Raw genomic sequence first — 18,068 nt, 5'->3', positions numbered from 1 at the left:
TTTGCAGTTTTGTTTTGGTTTTTTTTTCGATTTAATCGTGTAAATTCTTGTTTCGTCATTTATAAGCTGTCATAAAATCTAACAAAAATATAATTTATTAAGAATATTTTTCGCCTGTTTTACATACTTTACTGATATTAAAATACCTCTGATATGTTTTGAAAAAGAATCGCTATGAGATGGTTGCGTTGAGAAGTAGCAGATTATTTCAGCATTCTTCATCTCTCTAAAAAAAAGAAGATGAAGGAGAAAGACATATGATATTACGTTGTAGAACAAATTAAAAATTGTGGTTGACGTTTTCTTTTATATGATAGCCAATTTTTAATATGGAACAATCCTGAGTGTAATACTAACCGTTCAGCCTCTATAATTGTATTGAAGATTTTTGTTTATTCTAAAATTATATTTTTATATCACTTCGTTATCATTATATCTTCGTTATCATTTATGCTTAATAAGAAAAATTCTTCTATTGATTTATATTAAAACTAAAAACATAAATATTCTTACGTCAATATTTTTCTTTCATTTAATTTCAGTTTAAGAATTCAAACATGTGCATTTTGAACTTGTTTTATTTAAATAAAATAAATATTTTAGTTTTTATTTTATTTTGTTCGTCGTTCTTTATTTATTGCCAGATCTGATTTAAACCTTTGTAATAAAAGTTGGGCTTTTTACCTAAAAACTAGATAAAATGATAGCGTGAACTAAATTGCTAAAAATAGTAAAGAAGAGATAAAAGTGAAGTTTTTGATAAACTGAAATATTTTTTCCTGTAAGGAATGCTTGAGGCTTATAAAAGACGAATTATGATTTCTAGTTTTTGGCACATATTCGGACGTATGATTTATATAGTAAAATATATATACCGTATTATTCAAAAACTGGAAAAAATATATAAGGTATATATATAAAATTAATAATTCACACATTTTTAATATGTTACCCAATACATTATTTTTATATTAGTTGTGTCAGCGTCATTTTTAATATTAATATGATATGAAAACAAAAGGAGAATGCTATAAATAAATTACATTTCTGATTTTAGAATTTATTTGATTTAATTAAATTATAAGAATATAGCCTATATAGTAAGTTATATAACAGAAATATGAAATATTAAACATTAAAATATTAATTTTAATATATTCTGTTATACGTAACATTACGCATATATTTATTTATTTTATCATTTAAAACTCTTATCAAATAAATCCAAAAATTAAAAATGTAATTTATTTATAGCATTTTTCTTTTGTTTTCATATCTTTTTTTAATATTAAAAATGACGCCGACACAACTAATATAAAAATAATGTACTGTGTAACGAATTAAACATATTATTGAATTATTAATTTTTAGCAACAATAATTAAATTTGCATCTTTTCAGAAAAATGGAGAAAATTCTTAAATACAATATGCAGTATATGAAACATATACAGTACTATCGAACCTTTTGTTTAAATATTTATTTTTATTTACATATATATTTTTAAATACAATATATAAAGTTATCATTAACCTGAGATTACTATCCCGAACATTTTTCAATCCCCCGAGATTATTTTGCAAAAGAAATCCTGTTCAAATGAAATAGGTAAATAATAACAAATGAATAAATAAATAAGTAACGTATACATCCAATAAAACAGTATAAAACTAACGATAAAACGTTAGCCGTAACAAGGACAATGTATTTTAGAAATAAAATATTGTTTTCGTTATAAATAATTGCTAAAAAACAGAAATTATATTAGATATTAAAACTACATATTTTTACTAATTAAGATTTCTTACACTTGTTTGAATTACCAAGCAAAAACATGATCTGGCCATATTCAGTAAAAATAATTTATTAAAAGTTTGGATAACAAATTGAAAAACATTTTGAAAAACAAATTTATTATTTAAAAGAAAAATATGCATTCAAGTTTTCTCGTTTTCTTTAAATTTTAAAAATTCAGATATTTACTTAATTTTATTGAACAAATATGCCCGATGCTGCCCGGGCAAAAGGTAATAAACACTAGCATTAAAACGAAACCATATTATTTGGTTATTTTAACCTACCATTGTTATGCTTATCATGAAGTGTCAAGGGGATAAAATCGGGAGAGAGGTGGAGGGTCCAGGTTTTATGATAACCTATATTTTCCTCAGAGTCTTAGAAAGTAACTATGAAAAATTTGATTGGAAAATGGGTTTAGAAGTGTATGAAGATTCTATTTTAGATATAGAGATTATTTATTTAGATTATTACTTTTTTATTTAATTTATTTATGATAAAATTTTGGTTACAAGAAGTCAATAAGAACAGTTCTTCCAATTTATTCAATCTATAAACAATCACTATATTACAAGTATACATAAATTTACTGTATGTTCCGTATTTCCTCGATTAAACTTCCGGATTGAAATAAACTCTGATCTACCAAAAACTCCCGGAAAATAAAGAATGTTGTTAAAAATAAACCCCGATCTCAAATAAACTCCTGGTTGAAAACATGGGAAACATGTTGAAGTACTACACTGTACGCGGTAATATAGTTTAGAGTGATGGTAAGAAATTTAACTAAAATTCTACCTCTTTTAAGTTGTTTAGAGTCGGACAGCACATTCTATTCCAAAGATCATAAGGATATTTTTCGAAATAAAATTATAAATATTGTCGAATATTGTGAATTGGAAAGTCGCGATCGAAGTCGAGAACTTTCAGCCGAAGGTTAATTCAGAAGATTAGAATCAGAGAATTTGAACCTGAAAATGGTAGTCAAGATCCTGATTCCGACAATGATATCGAAACACGCGAATAACAACGTAAGAACCAAATCGCCCATCAGTGGCCAAGTAGACAAAACCACTGAACACTGATAGATGGTCATGGATTTGCGTCTCTCCAACGAGCTGGTCACGTGGAGTTTTCCGGATTTTCTTTACGTTAGTAACAGGGGGGTTAGTAACAGTTAGCAACTAAACAGGGGCNCATCACACAGATTAATATGTACCCCTAAGTCTCTGGAACAGAATACATGCACCAGTGAACCTACAACTACACGATTTATATTTTAAAAATAATTAAATTCACTTAGCATTCAAAACTTGCGAATTTTGAAAAAACAAATTTGCTGATTAAATGCAGACAACCGTTTAACTGAAGTAAAACGAATTTTCCCCTTGCTATGGATGTCTGCCTAGTTCAGTTCAGCCACATTCCGCTAAAGTTCGCCTTTATTATCAGTTCGAAATGGGGTGGTTCCATAATACCCGCAGTGTTCCATAATACCACCTTCTCTATAAATATTGTCGAATATTGTGAATTGGAAAGTCGCGATCGAAGTCGAGAACTTTCAGCCGAAGGTTAATTCAGAAGATTAGAATCAGAGAATTTGAACCTGAAAATGGTAGTCAAGATCCTGATTCCGACAATGATATCGAAACACGCGAATAACAACTTAAGAACCAAATCGCCCATCAGTGGCCAAGTAGACAAAACCACTGAACACTGATAGATGGTCATGGATTTGCGTCTCTCCAACGAGCTGGTCACGTGGAGTTTTCCGGATTTTCTTTACGTTAGTAACAGGGGGGTTAGTAACAGTTAGCAACTAAACAGGGGCCAGTTTCCCATAAAAGACCTCCCGAGAGGCATCCCCCTTCGGCAAATCTCCCATGTGTTGTATGGCCGTATACGAATAAACCAACCAAACCAAACAACCAAATTAGAAGACGCTGAATCGGGTTAAGTATAAAAGCAGCATTTGTTTCAAGTAATTTAGCTGTAAGACATAAGTACAATCGATTAACGGTTTTGATACTTTCGAAAATGTACAAATAATTAAGATATTTCTTTCATTTTTTACCCAATCATCTCCTGTTGAAAATTATCAATAATAAATCCTGGCCTCAAAAAAACTGGAGGAAATGTAGGCTACGTTTTAAAAATAAACCCCCAGGATATCGAGGAAATAAGGAAATACAAATACATATATTGTGTTGTGTGCAATAATGAACAATAAGTTATGTATATTGTTCATTATTTATGTAAATTAAAATCTTAAAAATAAAACAATTTAAACAAAGTATTTTTTTATAAAAAATTTGTATAAANGATACATTTATTTTAAAATTTCAATCATGGTTCTTCCAGGAAATACCCCAATAATACAATTACTTATCATTATTTGGACTTGTTCCAGAAAGTAATGTAATTCGAAATGCATTGTTTTAAGATTAATTACTCTATCAGGTAATGTCCATTTGCCGATTTGTTAACAAACTTTATTAAAAACTGAGAAAATTAGATCAGTGAGAACTGAAGAAAGGCAATTTATTTAAGAAAGTTATAGAGAGAAAACTATAATTAGTTTGAAAATTACATAACATAATTATTCTAGTGAGGAAACTTCTAATCAAACCTATCATTAAATGAAAACATATTCCAATTTAACAGAAAAATTTTTCAAATGATGTTTAATTAAATGAAAGATCTTTTGTACTATTAAAATATCAGATTTTTTATTTATTTATTTATAGAAAAAGAGAAAATTCGAACGAACAGTACATTTTCCTCTTTGACTTATGTTTTTAAATAATAAATTATACTTAATGAGTTAAGTTCTGTTACCATTTTTCACTATATGAAAACTGTCTTCCTCTTTTATTTTTATTTACATTTTTTTTGTATCTTTAAAATGAAAAATATTATTTAAGATAAATCGTTTATATAGAAAACGATAATTACATAGTTAATGTCACCAAAACTAGTTTGAAATTCGATGATTGTAAATTATATGAAAAAAAAAATGGTTTAATTTTTCTCACTAAAAGTGTAACATGAAATTATCTGTGTAATTTAGAAGTAATAAATCAATAACGGATCTCATAATTATAATTAAATAAATATATTATAAAATAATAATAAATGAGATGTAAATTGAAACCTTAACAACTAGAAAGTAGATTAATTGAGCATTCCCGAAATAACTGCTACTAATCTAGATTATCTTAATTTTGGTATTAATCTAGATTAATAATGATACTTTTAAGTACGATAATGGGACATTATCCTCTTTAATACCGTATTAATAATAAATGATGCAAAAGATAATCTTAAATGACATTACGTCATAAAATATTATTTAGGCTTGGAAAAGTTGCACAATTGATAAATAAGTAATCTTTTTACATAAATTATAAAATATATGATGGAAGTACTCATTATATCCAGTAAGAGTAAATATTTTAAACTGATGGGAATAATTTCGTAAATTAGTCAGGTGTTGTTCGAACCATAAATTCAATTACAGTATTATTATTTTTCTAATAGAATATGTTTTAGATTAAATTTTTATTTAAAAATTTAAAAATACTGTAATAATGCTTACTTTTTAATGGCATTAATAATAATGTGAAAAATATAGTTATTTTAATAATATTTTTTATATACATTATTCAGATAATATATCATACGAGTAGTTAAAAATAAAAACAAAAAATTAAATTTGAAAGACAGAATTTAGACTTGATACGTTTCTAAGCTATAACATATAAGAGGTCTTTCTCATTCCCTCAAATAACAATGTTATTTGAATGTGCTAATGAGTCTTCAATAGGCTTGCGATATTGTGCAAATTTGTTTCATTTACTCTATATATTTTTACTGTGCGAGACTCTTCGTAAAGTGATAGTCTAAAGCAGAGGTCGAAAACTGGCGGCCCTCAGGCCGGATACAGCCCGTTAAGGGCTCATGCCGACTCTCGCCTTGATTTCTCTTCTAAAAATTAATGTTTTTAACATCTTTGCGGGAATTACAACAGAGAAAAATCAAACGTCTAACTGTTTACATAAATCGTAAAGGCCTGGAAACAAAACGAACTTTGTTAGTCTTTTTTAAATTAAAGTATGTTTTGGTTTATCGAATAATATCGAATACGGCCCGCATCTGATATACTGTATATCTATTTCAGTGGCCCTTTGCTGCATTTGAGTTTGAGACTCCTGCTCTAGAGTCTAAACTATACCGTCGTCTTATGAGGCCTTAAAATTTAAAACTTATCTAGCACTTTAACTTATTGTAAATCCGGCTTTCTATATTAGAGAGCTTCAAAAATAAATCACTGATTAGTCATGGCAAATACCACATTATTCAATTCATTGTAAGCTTTTGTATTAATTAAAAAACTGGAATTCCCAATTGATCTTTCTCAATTAAACTTTATATTGTTTAAATTAAAAATAAAACGGTCTATATATCTTAAGCTATATAAATCTTAATTTTAGCTAATAACTGTTGATTAAATAAACTTTTTAAAATTCGTAAGTTAAGAGATGATCAATTTGGATAATTGTATCGATATATAAACAAAATGGAAAAAGTAAATGCGTGTAACGTATATAGGAAAGGAAAAAAACATTTAGAGTTTGTAGCAAATTGTTAGACCTATTGGTTTATCTGATATGAATGGACCTATCTAATCCCCGGAGACAGTAGCCATACAACTTCTTCTTGCCGCAATAAAAACCCGCTCCCAGGATACTTTTTTATTAGTGATAAGTTAATCCTTCTGGAGTAAGAATTGATTGTTAACTTTAGCAATAGTTTGGACCTGATAATAAATAAAACAGAAATAGGTAACTTTCAACTCTCTCATTAGTTTTTGATACAGTACTTTCTTTTTGTAGAATTATTTTGATAAGTCTGTTAAGGTGATTGTAAATGCTAATTATTATATTTTGGCTTATTTTTCAAAGTAAATTTAAAATTATTATTATTATTATTATAAGATGCCATTTATAAAATTGATTGATTTAGGTTGAACATTTCAAAGAAAGATTATTTAAAATATTATTTTTGACATTAATATATTATCGATTTTATTATTCACCAGCAATAAAATTAAAACACGAATATTTTGTTTATAATTTTATATTTTATATTTGCATCGTTTTCTTTTATGATACAATATCGTAAAACCTAATATTAGATCTAAGAATTTAAAAATTAAAAATAGAATTGATTATAAAGTTTCTTATGTATAGGATACGAATATAAAACGCTTTTAAATTTATAAAAATGTCTAATCCTTTTCGCTCACATTGTAAATTTTTTTTAAAGATATATTTATACGTTTTATAGGAAAAATTGTGCTAGTGCCATCTGTCGATAACAAATGAAACACAATTTTGTTTTGACAATTTCAGAAATTATTTTATTTCTTCTATATAATAAAGAATATAAAAACTGTTTTTTTTTTTTTGCAGTAAATTTCAGCCTAGTGAAAAAATATTCGCATTAGATTAAAATCTATACCGCAGGAGCAATGAAAAGATGACAACAAACACAACGCGAACAATTTGCAGCAAAAAGAATCCAAAATCTCCCTAATCTGAGTAAAACTAATCCAAATATGCGCAAAGAAAAATTTATATTTTTAAGTACAAATTTTTCTAATATCTTAAAGCAAAATAATGTTTACTTGTTTACTTAAAAATGATAAATCATTTAATAAAATTAGCAGACAAATCGTTATTGATTAATGTTGTTTACTACTTAGAGATTGATTTAAAATTTATTTTTGATGTTAGCCTAACTTTAATTACGATTTAGAAAGACAATAAATAATATAGAATTATGAAAATTTTTTGAATTTATACACGATACATATATTTATTATAATCTTGTCATCAGACTTAATAAATGCAAATCGGATATAAAATTCTTTTTATACAAACGGAAATGCCGGTATTGCTCATCATAGAAGAAAATTTATTTAATATTAACTTTACATATTGCAAAAATAATAGTCTTTTGAAAGGGCGTAACCCAGGACATTCTGACAAGTGGTATTCCTTTATAGATTACTTTTCTATACAAATTGCGATCGAATAATTATCCTAAAGCCTGTTTTGCTATTCACACGATAATAAGCTTTATTATAAAAACGAAAAGTTTTCTCTTTAAAATATTTCTCTAAAGTAATTCTATATTTAATACATTTTAAAGTCATTGAAAAAGAAAATCCCAAGTAATATTTTCTGTCATTTTAAATTTTGTTTAGCATTTTAAATAAATTATTCTTCTAATAATTTTCTAATAATTGAAAGAAATATAATATATCCTCCACGGATTAATTTATTACTTGATATAATGTTTAAATTTTAATTGCGTTTAAACATTTAAAGAGATTTTCATCTAGTTAATGCAGAAATTTTAAAACTAAATAATATTTTAAAATAAATAACTTCTTCTCTATAACGTATTAAAACAGAAAATACACTTGATCTGTCTGTAACCAATAAATTATTAATCAATAAATTCATTTGTGATTTTATGCTAAAATCATTTTAAATAATTCATTATACTTTCTCTACTTATAAATATTATATTTAGAATAATTTTATAATGTTAAAACTTTGCTTCATAATAATCGAAATTTCATTTCATATAATTACTTATTCCTGTTAAATTACTTAATGGGAGCAAGTAATTATATAAAATGGAATTTCAAGATTTAAATTTTTACGTAACTCGTAAATCATAAATCACATTAAATTATAATTGTTTTACATTTTAGAATAGATTATTGCCTTAAACCTAATACAGTTAATTTACTAACAACATAAATCAAGATAAATATCAATAGAAATTTAAGTCATTTTTAACACTCCCTTTTCAGATTTTTTTAAATGAATTTTTTTTCCAGAATAAGAAAATCCTTTAAGCTATAATAATGAAATTCGTACAATTTATTCAATAATTTAGTTGAAGCATTTTTCATTTTGTAGTTTGTAACTTAAAATGTTTTAAATATTTTCATAAATAAATTTAATAAAATGTTAAAGCTAAAATTTTAACATAAAAGTAGGCCTATTATAATAATTTTTGGATTCTATGCATAAAAACTGAATTTTTAGTATAGTAATTATTTGAGATTAAAAAAAAAATTAATGTATTTGTGAAACATTATTTTTGTGTAATAAAACATGCTTAGCAATTACTTTTAATTATTTCGATTTTATGTCTAAAGGAATATTTTATAAAACAGCTAGCACATTTATTCAATTTTAAAAAATGAGATAAACTTAATAAACATGAATACAATTTGCCTTATTAAAATTCGAATTCATTTTACAGTACATTCAATGAATAATGGAAAATTTTTATTTAACATATGATTTATAAAATCTTTAAGATTTGTAAAGTCTTATACCTAAACACTAGACAACACTATTATCAAAAGGCAAATGATAGGAGAGTTTGCAAATAGTAACTAAACGTTAAAATACTGCTTTGAACTTTAAATTAATACTTATAACTGTGTAAAAATAAAATAATCAATAGATCTCGGCTACATTTATTTAGTTTATAATTATTGATTTTCCAGAAAATTTACAGATGATAATAACAATTATGCTATTGTATATTCTATATTTTATCTATATATTGTACTGTAAAGTACAGAATACTATAGATTTACTAAAGTACTATTCCAATATTAACTTTACCTGTAAAATCGATCGAAACTATAAATGATGTTAATATTCTTCATTAATTTTAATACAAATTAAAATTATATATTTGAAAATGAGTGTATCAAAATTTTACTAAAGGATTTTCTGTGGCTGAATCAGAACTTCTACAGAATTAAAAACAAATGAAAATATCTTTTTTCAATTACTTCTTTTTAAAATAATAATAATTTTCTTTCTACTATTTATTCGATTTAAATACTTTAAAATTAATATATATTTTTCTTCGATCAATACATCTTATTGATAGTATAGAATCTATGGCTATACTTTTTAAAGCGAAAATAATATATCTAAGTTTTTTAAAATTTTTATTTTTATTTGCCGCATTAAAGGAAATTAGATTATGATTTCTTAAGCTACATTTGCAAATATTAATTTTAAGTTTTGAATTTCGTTTTGAATTTTTACTCTTAAACGCAAATATTTATTACATTCATATTGATATTTTCAATATAAATAAAAATAAAAAGTCTTAAACATTTACGAGTTTAATATGTAAAATGAATTTGATTTTTTGTCTTTTTATTTATTTTTAAATACATATAATAAAATAAAATTTTTGTTTAAAACTATGAGTAAAATGAAATAATAATAATAATATTTGTTTACTTATTTATTGTGTTTACAAGCTAATTCTATTTACATAATTTATGGAAAAAAACAGAAATAATTTATTATTTTGAGGAGAAATGGATATAATAAATGAATAAAATCATGAATTTCACGTATAAGTAACACTAAACAGTATGAGATATAAAAGTTATATTTCTTTTTTAAATTAAAAATTGATAATAATTATAAACAAGCTCCTTAAAATAAACAAAAAAAAATTATATAAAAGTTAATCGAATAATTAATAACATATACTGGACAGAAAAGTTTTTAATTAAAAATTTAAAGCTGCTCCATTTGTAACAGATAGGTTATCTCGCGTAAGGAAGCAAGAGTATTCTTCCCCTGTACTGTACAGTACGGTACATACAGCCACTGATTCACCAACTTCCGCATTAAGAGATCCTATTGCTAATATTACATTTCAGTCGCGGTTACCTCAAAATGCTTCTATTATACATTCGATAATGAAACTGAATCTGCATTAGAGCTAGGAAGCGATACAACTTCTATGAACTTTCCTTAAAAGCATAAAATAGTAACATAATATGATTAACATGAATTTTCTAAAATAAATAAGCTAACTGGGGAAATGAGATCTAGACTTAAACTTAGTTTAGATTAATCTCTGAATTAATATACTCTTCCTCTTTAGAAGTGAGATTAACTATAATTAATCATTGTTGGTCATATTTGGATTATAGCATTCTCTGAAATCTTCAACTCTGTACAGACATTATGATTTAATTTGAATATATTCAATTAAATCTTAGCGTAATATTAGAATATTCTAGTGTATTCAGGTGTAAATTATATAGTGCCACAATTAATTTCAAACTCAATTTTTAATATACAGTGTTTAAAAAAATAAAAATCTGCTTACTGATTCCTACAAGTATGTTAAGCGATAGAAAAATTAAATTTTTAATGTTTATATTATTTTACATACAAAAATTTCATATAAAAATATCTCAGACGAACATCTGTATTTATTAATAGTTTAGTAACTATTCAGAAATAAATTTCAAATCTATTATAAATTAATTGTTAATAATGTTTGTTAAATTGTTAATGAAGTGATGGACAATTTAAATTAAATAACCATCAATAACTCAACATGATGAAAAGTTAAACTTTAGAATACTTGGATTAATAGGAAGAAAAGAAAGCAACAATACTCTTAATCTTTAAATGTTGAAAACAAACATCGATCACACTTCAGACAGGAACACATTGTTTAGCTACGTGGTGTGACCTCTAATAGAAAGTCTATTTTTCTTTTGTTTAATTGTCCGTAACGTCTAATTTTTTGACAAGTGATTAAGAAGTTTTCTTAATAATAGAATAATTCCTTAAAACAAGATTCTATTCTCCAATAAACTTCTAAAATAATTCAAAACGTTAATGAATTAGCATTATTTTCAATATGGCTTAACCGTTGCAAAATAAATACATTTAGAAAAAAAATCCTCTAATTACTAATAATAGGAATATTTAAAAGATAAAAAAAATCATTTCGCCTAATGTATTGTATTATAGTCTATTATATTTTAATAATGTAATATAACATTAGTTTATTTCTTTTTATTCTTTTTTTGTAACCTATCATTGAATTATTTCATTGCGTTTAGTTCGGAGAAAAAATAGTATTAATAATAACAATAATGATATTAACGTCAACTATAAATAGGCTATAATAAAATTATTTAATTAACTGAATTTATTTTTAAAGTTTTATGAATCTATTTATTATTGAATATTTATTTTATATGTATAGTATATTAACAAATCTATCTATAATCATTTTGTCAGTTTAGAGCATAAAAAATAACTTTTGGAATGAATAATAGAATGAGAAATTTAATTTTTAATAAACAATATTTAGAAAAAAAATTGTGCATTTTTTTCGCTTTTGTCCGTTCGATCCTATTCCGGAGGCGTAAAATGATAACATTTTACATAAGATTTTCATGGATAATCACAAAGAACTCAATAAAATCAAAAATTATAGGCATATACTAATTACTCGCAGTATTTTCGTTTAATAACTATATCAATTACCTCTTCTTTTAATAAACATTTTCAGAGAATAAGTCCCATTCTAATGAAAAGAAAAAAAACGTAAACTTTTGACAAAACTTTCATTATTCAGCGTAACGTTAGAAACTGAATAACTTAAAGTTACGCATCCTAATTATCGTTAAAAAATACATAGTTTTGATTATAGATTAAATAGATATATTCCGAATTTAAATAAAGTAAAAGTTTATTAAATTTTACTCTATTTATTTTTATTACCATTTCGAAAATTTATTGTAAGCTATATGTACTGTGTTAAAAAATATTTTAGATTACACTTTCAGAGAAAATGCCTAATGAATCTTGATATTTAGAGAATTTTATTTATTTTTTTACAACTTTAAAAAATAATTAAATCGTATATGATTAATTAATGTTTAATTAAAACACTTAACCAACATTTTTTAAAATTAAAATTATTTTAAATCTCACCTCGATGTATTTTCTCTTCTGGAGAAAACTTTCTGGATTAATTATTATTACAAAATAATTTAATAAAATGTTTTTTTGAGTAATTTTAGATTTATGAAATTTTTTATAAAGTATTCTTCATTATTGATTTGTTCTATAATGACAGAAATAAAATGAATATATCGGTTGTATTAATGATAATTTATGTGTCATTTTAAATCTATTTAGTGAAGTTGTATTTTTATAATTGGAAAGTTAAACAATGTTCGTTTGTACAAAAAACGAAAACACATTTATTAAAAACCACATGTAACTTAATTATAGTTTCAAAATTATTCTGGCTTGACACCATTCATACTTCTTTTGAAAAGTTGTGTCATTTTTCGTTGTTTGTAAGTCAATCGTAAGATTAAATGTTAAGAAAGTGTTAATAATATTTCAACTAGAAATGAACACCTAAACTTCCTTTAAAGGTTATCTGTCAATTCTGCCAACAGGGAAATTAATTGATTGATTAACGAGAGGCAACAGCACGTTATAGACTGTTGATCGACTTCATTACGAACGGGTCTGACCCGCAATGGGATCGACCAGTATAGTTGAGAGATGAAGGGGCGATGTCACTATTTGTGCTACTTATGATAAATTATGGAAGTTTGGGCCAGGTTTAAACTGAGGCGCGACAATCTATCTTCCTAATAGGAAAATAAAGGCTTTATCATTTCTCGTTTGTCAGTATTTTGCTTTAACAAAGAGAGAGAGAGAGAAAGATATTATCAAATTTACGGTTTCGAAGAACGGATGACAAATTTCATAAACTTTCTCGATAAAATTTACTCAAAATGATGTTAGGCTTATATAAGATTTGTAACTTTGTTTAGATTATAAAAACCGCTCAGATACAAAAGAAAAAAATGTATAACCTGTTAATTAGTATTTGTCGCTATCATCGGAACACGAATTTTGTATTTTAAAATTTGATAACTGTAATTATTTAAATTATATTCTTCTAATTTGAAATTGATTATTAAAATCAATAAGAAAAGAAAGTGAAGGAAAGATATACAGTACTTCTATAATCAGATTAAAGATTTTTATATATTATTATTATTATTAATTTATTTTCTCTATGCTTTCAACTATACTACTACTACCACCACCACTTAATATATTACTTCTCCTAAACTCAATTGGAGAACCTTACTTCATTCTCCAAAGTCAGAATTGTACGTTTTCTTAATGGCACTTAGAAAACAAAGATGAACAACGAAAGTAATGATTAATGATAATGTTTCATATTTCCGCCAATCAGAAAACTCAATCAATTACAATATACGGTAATCTATATCTTTCACTAATATGTTTATCGTTTTCTCTAATAATTATTATTATCATAGTTGGAGGCGTAAAGAGGAATCAATATACATATTAGTCGAAGATATACTTGTAGATTATTTTGTAATTGTTAAATTTTATTGATTGAAGAAAATAAGAAACATATTATCATTACTCAGTTCTTTCATGGTTCATTTTTTGTTTTCCACGTGCCATTAAGAAAACATAGTTTTGATCTTTGACTAGGATCATTTTATTCATAAGGTTGACTAGGCTGGAGCCTAGGGGCCCGTCAATTTTAAAAATATAAAAAAGAATCGTGAATAGACTTCTTCAGGAGACTCTCAATATGGATATGGGTCTATGCACTGCAGTCTAATACCTATCGTATCAGGATCAAGTTATCTACTATACTGAGGTGAAGTGCTGGGGGGTTCAGAAATACCTGAAAGTTTAAGGGCTTGTTTATGAGTTAATATTGCTCTGTCTTGGAAAATGAATTTATTTCTTTTAAATTCGTTGGAAAATTTTATGTTTACCCGAAAAAAATTTTATTTTACCTATTTATTTATTATTTACTTTTGTTTATTTTTGCGAAAGAAGGTGAAAATGTAATCCCTGTGTGCTAAGACGTACTGTATTTTGTATTAGACGACGCTATCTACTGTTGGCACGCTTTACATTTTTTTGGTCATAGGTCACGATATTGTTTAGTCTGCTGCGTCTCTATGTGACATGTTGTCTCCCCTCATTCAGCTTTTCTTCGTGTTACATCTACCTGTATATTTCTGTGCGTCATTAGATTCATTTATTTGCTTCATTTTCTGACAAATTTATTTTACCTGTTTGTTCTAAAAATAATAATCTTAAATTACAAATTCCACTCTATATATTATCCGTCTTCAAATTTTACATAATGCAGTTAAACCTGTCTATCTCAATCATGTTTATCTCGAAAACTTCTTTATCTAGAAATTTATTTTTCCCCCTGCATATTCAGCCTAATTTCATACATTTTCCATGTTTACTTCAAATAATTTTCACCCAAAGCCTCTATATCTCTATACTTCAAATTATGGACTGAAGTGTCAACTACAAATTCAAAGCTCAGCGACTACCTTTTGATAGCATATATTGCATTTGAGAAACATCTCTTGTAATACGGTGAATAGTTGCAATTAACATTACTTTTCTCTGATTGGCTACGATCTGATTGGTTGAAAAAGTTAGGCACCAGAAACTATTGACAAACTATTTATATAATGGCATGCCAAAAATGTTTTATTTATATCTAATACAGGTATGTACTGTACAGTACTTCCTATTGTGTTTGTAAAATACCTTTCCTCCAATCCAACTTCTTAATCTCTTAATCTATTATCGTTTATTGCGCAGGAACTCCTATATCACGAAACCTATCTATCTCTAATTTTTTTCTCGTTTCCATGAGATTTGTGATAGACAGATTTAACTGTATTTTTTATTCTAACAACTAAAAAGACTACAGTAGATCCCCTATAACGTGGTACGTTGTAGGAATCCTTAAGCACATGAGCCAATCGCAGCCCGACACGTGTGAAAGTTTACGGACTACGGCTGTTTGAAAGGTTTTCTTCCATAAAATTAATCGATTCCTGGACTAATTCGACTCAACATTTCCAAAACACGTATATTTTTTGGGGAATAATCCATATAAACTATGCTATAAACAAAAAATTGTAGGATTACTTGCCGAGTGTGCACCGTTCGACGTCGCCATTGCTTGAGCTTGTTTTCCTTGCAGAGCAGCGCACCAAACGGCGGCCGCGATTTCTGATAAGTTATTTTTCTGCGAAAAAATTCGTTGAACTTTGGAGACATCATTAATAGAAATAATTTTTATGGCCGTTGAATAAGAAATGTTTCTTTCACAAGAAATGTATAAAATCACAGTTTAGACTTACGGTACCTAATTTACATACTGTACAGACAATAGTAAACTCAACTTACTCGCCTAAACTCTCCGTAGCGTGGCGCTGGACGGCGGAAAGTATATATATACAGTAATTATAATAAAGTTAAAATAAATTAAGTTAATATATAATTATACAGTACCTAATTTATATATAATACTGTACAGACGATAGTAAACTCAACTTACTCGCCTAAACTCTCTGTAGCATGTAAGTAGTTCGGCTGCTCGTCTACTATTGGTCCAGATTCGACCAATCCTGTCGCGACACGAGTCGGCGACGACGTTTTATGAGTCCCTTTTAGCGTCTTTATACAAATACTGTCGCAATTTTTTCGCCACGTTATAGGAATCTCCGTTATAGGAACCCGCGTTATAGGGGGTCTACTGTATAAATTTATTTATTAATGTAGTGGAAGAATAAAAATTTAAAATCTTCGCAACGTGTAAATAATCTCTAAAATAGTAACACTAAAGGAGAAAAATATGCATTGTTTGTTTTTATGTTTTAATCATTTCAAGTAATATCATTTAATTTTTTAATAAAAGATAAATTGGAATAAATGTGTATTAAGTATTTAAATACATGATTCTTATACCAAAACACGAATAGTTACAGTAAGAGAAATACAAACAAGCTTTTTTGTAATGTTTAATTTTATTGATTTAATAATAAATATTCTCTTTGTCATATAAAATGATGACATCAATATGAAAAAATAGAGACAAAACGATTTAATTAATATATATCATAATATGATATATATTAATTAAATTGCTTTACAATTTTGATGATTAATACACATGATGAATCATTTTATCGATATATTGTATCATGAAAATTAAAGCATAAAATTGTATGTAACTATAATTATAACCTAAATTATCAAGGTAATTTAATACTGTTTATTTGATATTATATAATACTGACCGAACAATAGTTTTAATTAATGTTAAATGAGCGTTAATTTAGCCTAAATGAAACTAACTTTTATATCTAACTTCTTGTATGTAAATACAGTATTTATCATTCTGTAGTTTTTTCGTTTAACCTAACTTGGATTGCTTTTTGTAACTCTTTTAGCCCTGGGGGCAATAATAGGGTTTCTTTAGCAAGCTCATTACGGGTTCGGCCAGATCTGCAAAGAGGCGTATGAGTTGTGAGGGACGGGCTTAATATATCTGGACGTCGATAAACCGCAAAAGTTTTTCGAGGATTGACAAACCCCGAAAACTTCTGCGGTTTATCGACCCATACGGATTTGATTACGGGTCTCCCAGAGAGTAAGCTGCCAATGTAGCGCTCGGCTATCCGGCCGTCATTTAACCTATATATGGCAATATTGTTTTTACTTTGTGGTGTATTTTAAAAATTTTTGAATATTAGATAATATAAATCGCTTAATGTTCGATTATCTCAAAAAAAAAAATGGACGCAGAATTCGAATACATCTTTTTCCCCTAAAGACAATAGCTGTAGCAAAATAATAGGCTAAACGATAAAAAGGCTAACAACAACAATCAAATATATTATTAATCGAATTATTAAAAATATGTTATAAAAATTCTAAAGCTTCAAGAAGTTCAGGGACACTAGAAATCCATATATAATAGTAAGAATTATAACTTTAAAAAGTTTATTGAAAACATTACATATTAGTTTAAATAAAATTTGTGAGAAATTTTGATCGATTGTCGAAGAGAGTTGATTAGAAACTCTACAGTACTGTTATTGGAAATTGGTAGCAATTCGGTAATATGATTATTAATCAGAACCGTTCATCTAGTAACAGCGGTAACTACAAGAGCTTAGGGAAACCATTCTAGTTATTCTGAAACTAATCCGAATTAAAATTAATTGTTCTACATACGTTAATTAGGAAACGATATATAGAAATATTTCCACTACTGATAGAAACAGCATTTTCCGATCTATAATTAACGATAAAAATTCCTTTTCTCAATCTGTCTTTCACCCATGGTATCAAAATATGTTATAATTGGATCTTGAAGAAATTTTTATGGCAATGAACGTAGGAATAAATATAAAAAGGCTGTTAATATAATTAAAATTGAATAAACTTTCACTGTTTATGAACAACGTATGTATTGCCTTTTCAACAAATCGCTTATATTAGT

The 18,068-nt window shown here is 26.3% G+C and overlaps 1 protein-coding gene across 1 annotated transcript in view; it reads left to right on the top strand.

Annotated features, from left to right (window-relative positions):
• The window catches only part of LOC111629249 (Down syndrome cell adhesion molecule-like protein 1), a 95,411-nt gene that overhangs the window by 47,804 nt on the left and 29,539 nt on the right, over positions 1-18,068 (top strand). The gene's annotated exons all lie outside the window — the stretch shown is intronic.

Source organism: Centruroides sculpturatus, unplaced genomic scaffold (genome assembly GCF_000671375.1).
Source record: "Centruroides sculpturatus isolate CEXI.00-Female unplaced genomic scaffold, Cexi_2.0 scaffold561, whole genome shotgun sequence".
NCBI lineage: Eukaryota > Metazoa > Arthropoda > Arachnida > Scorpiones > Buthidae > Centruroides > Centruroides sculpturatus.
This window is presented reverse-complemented; position numbering and strand designations above follow the sequence as displayed.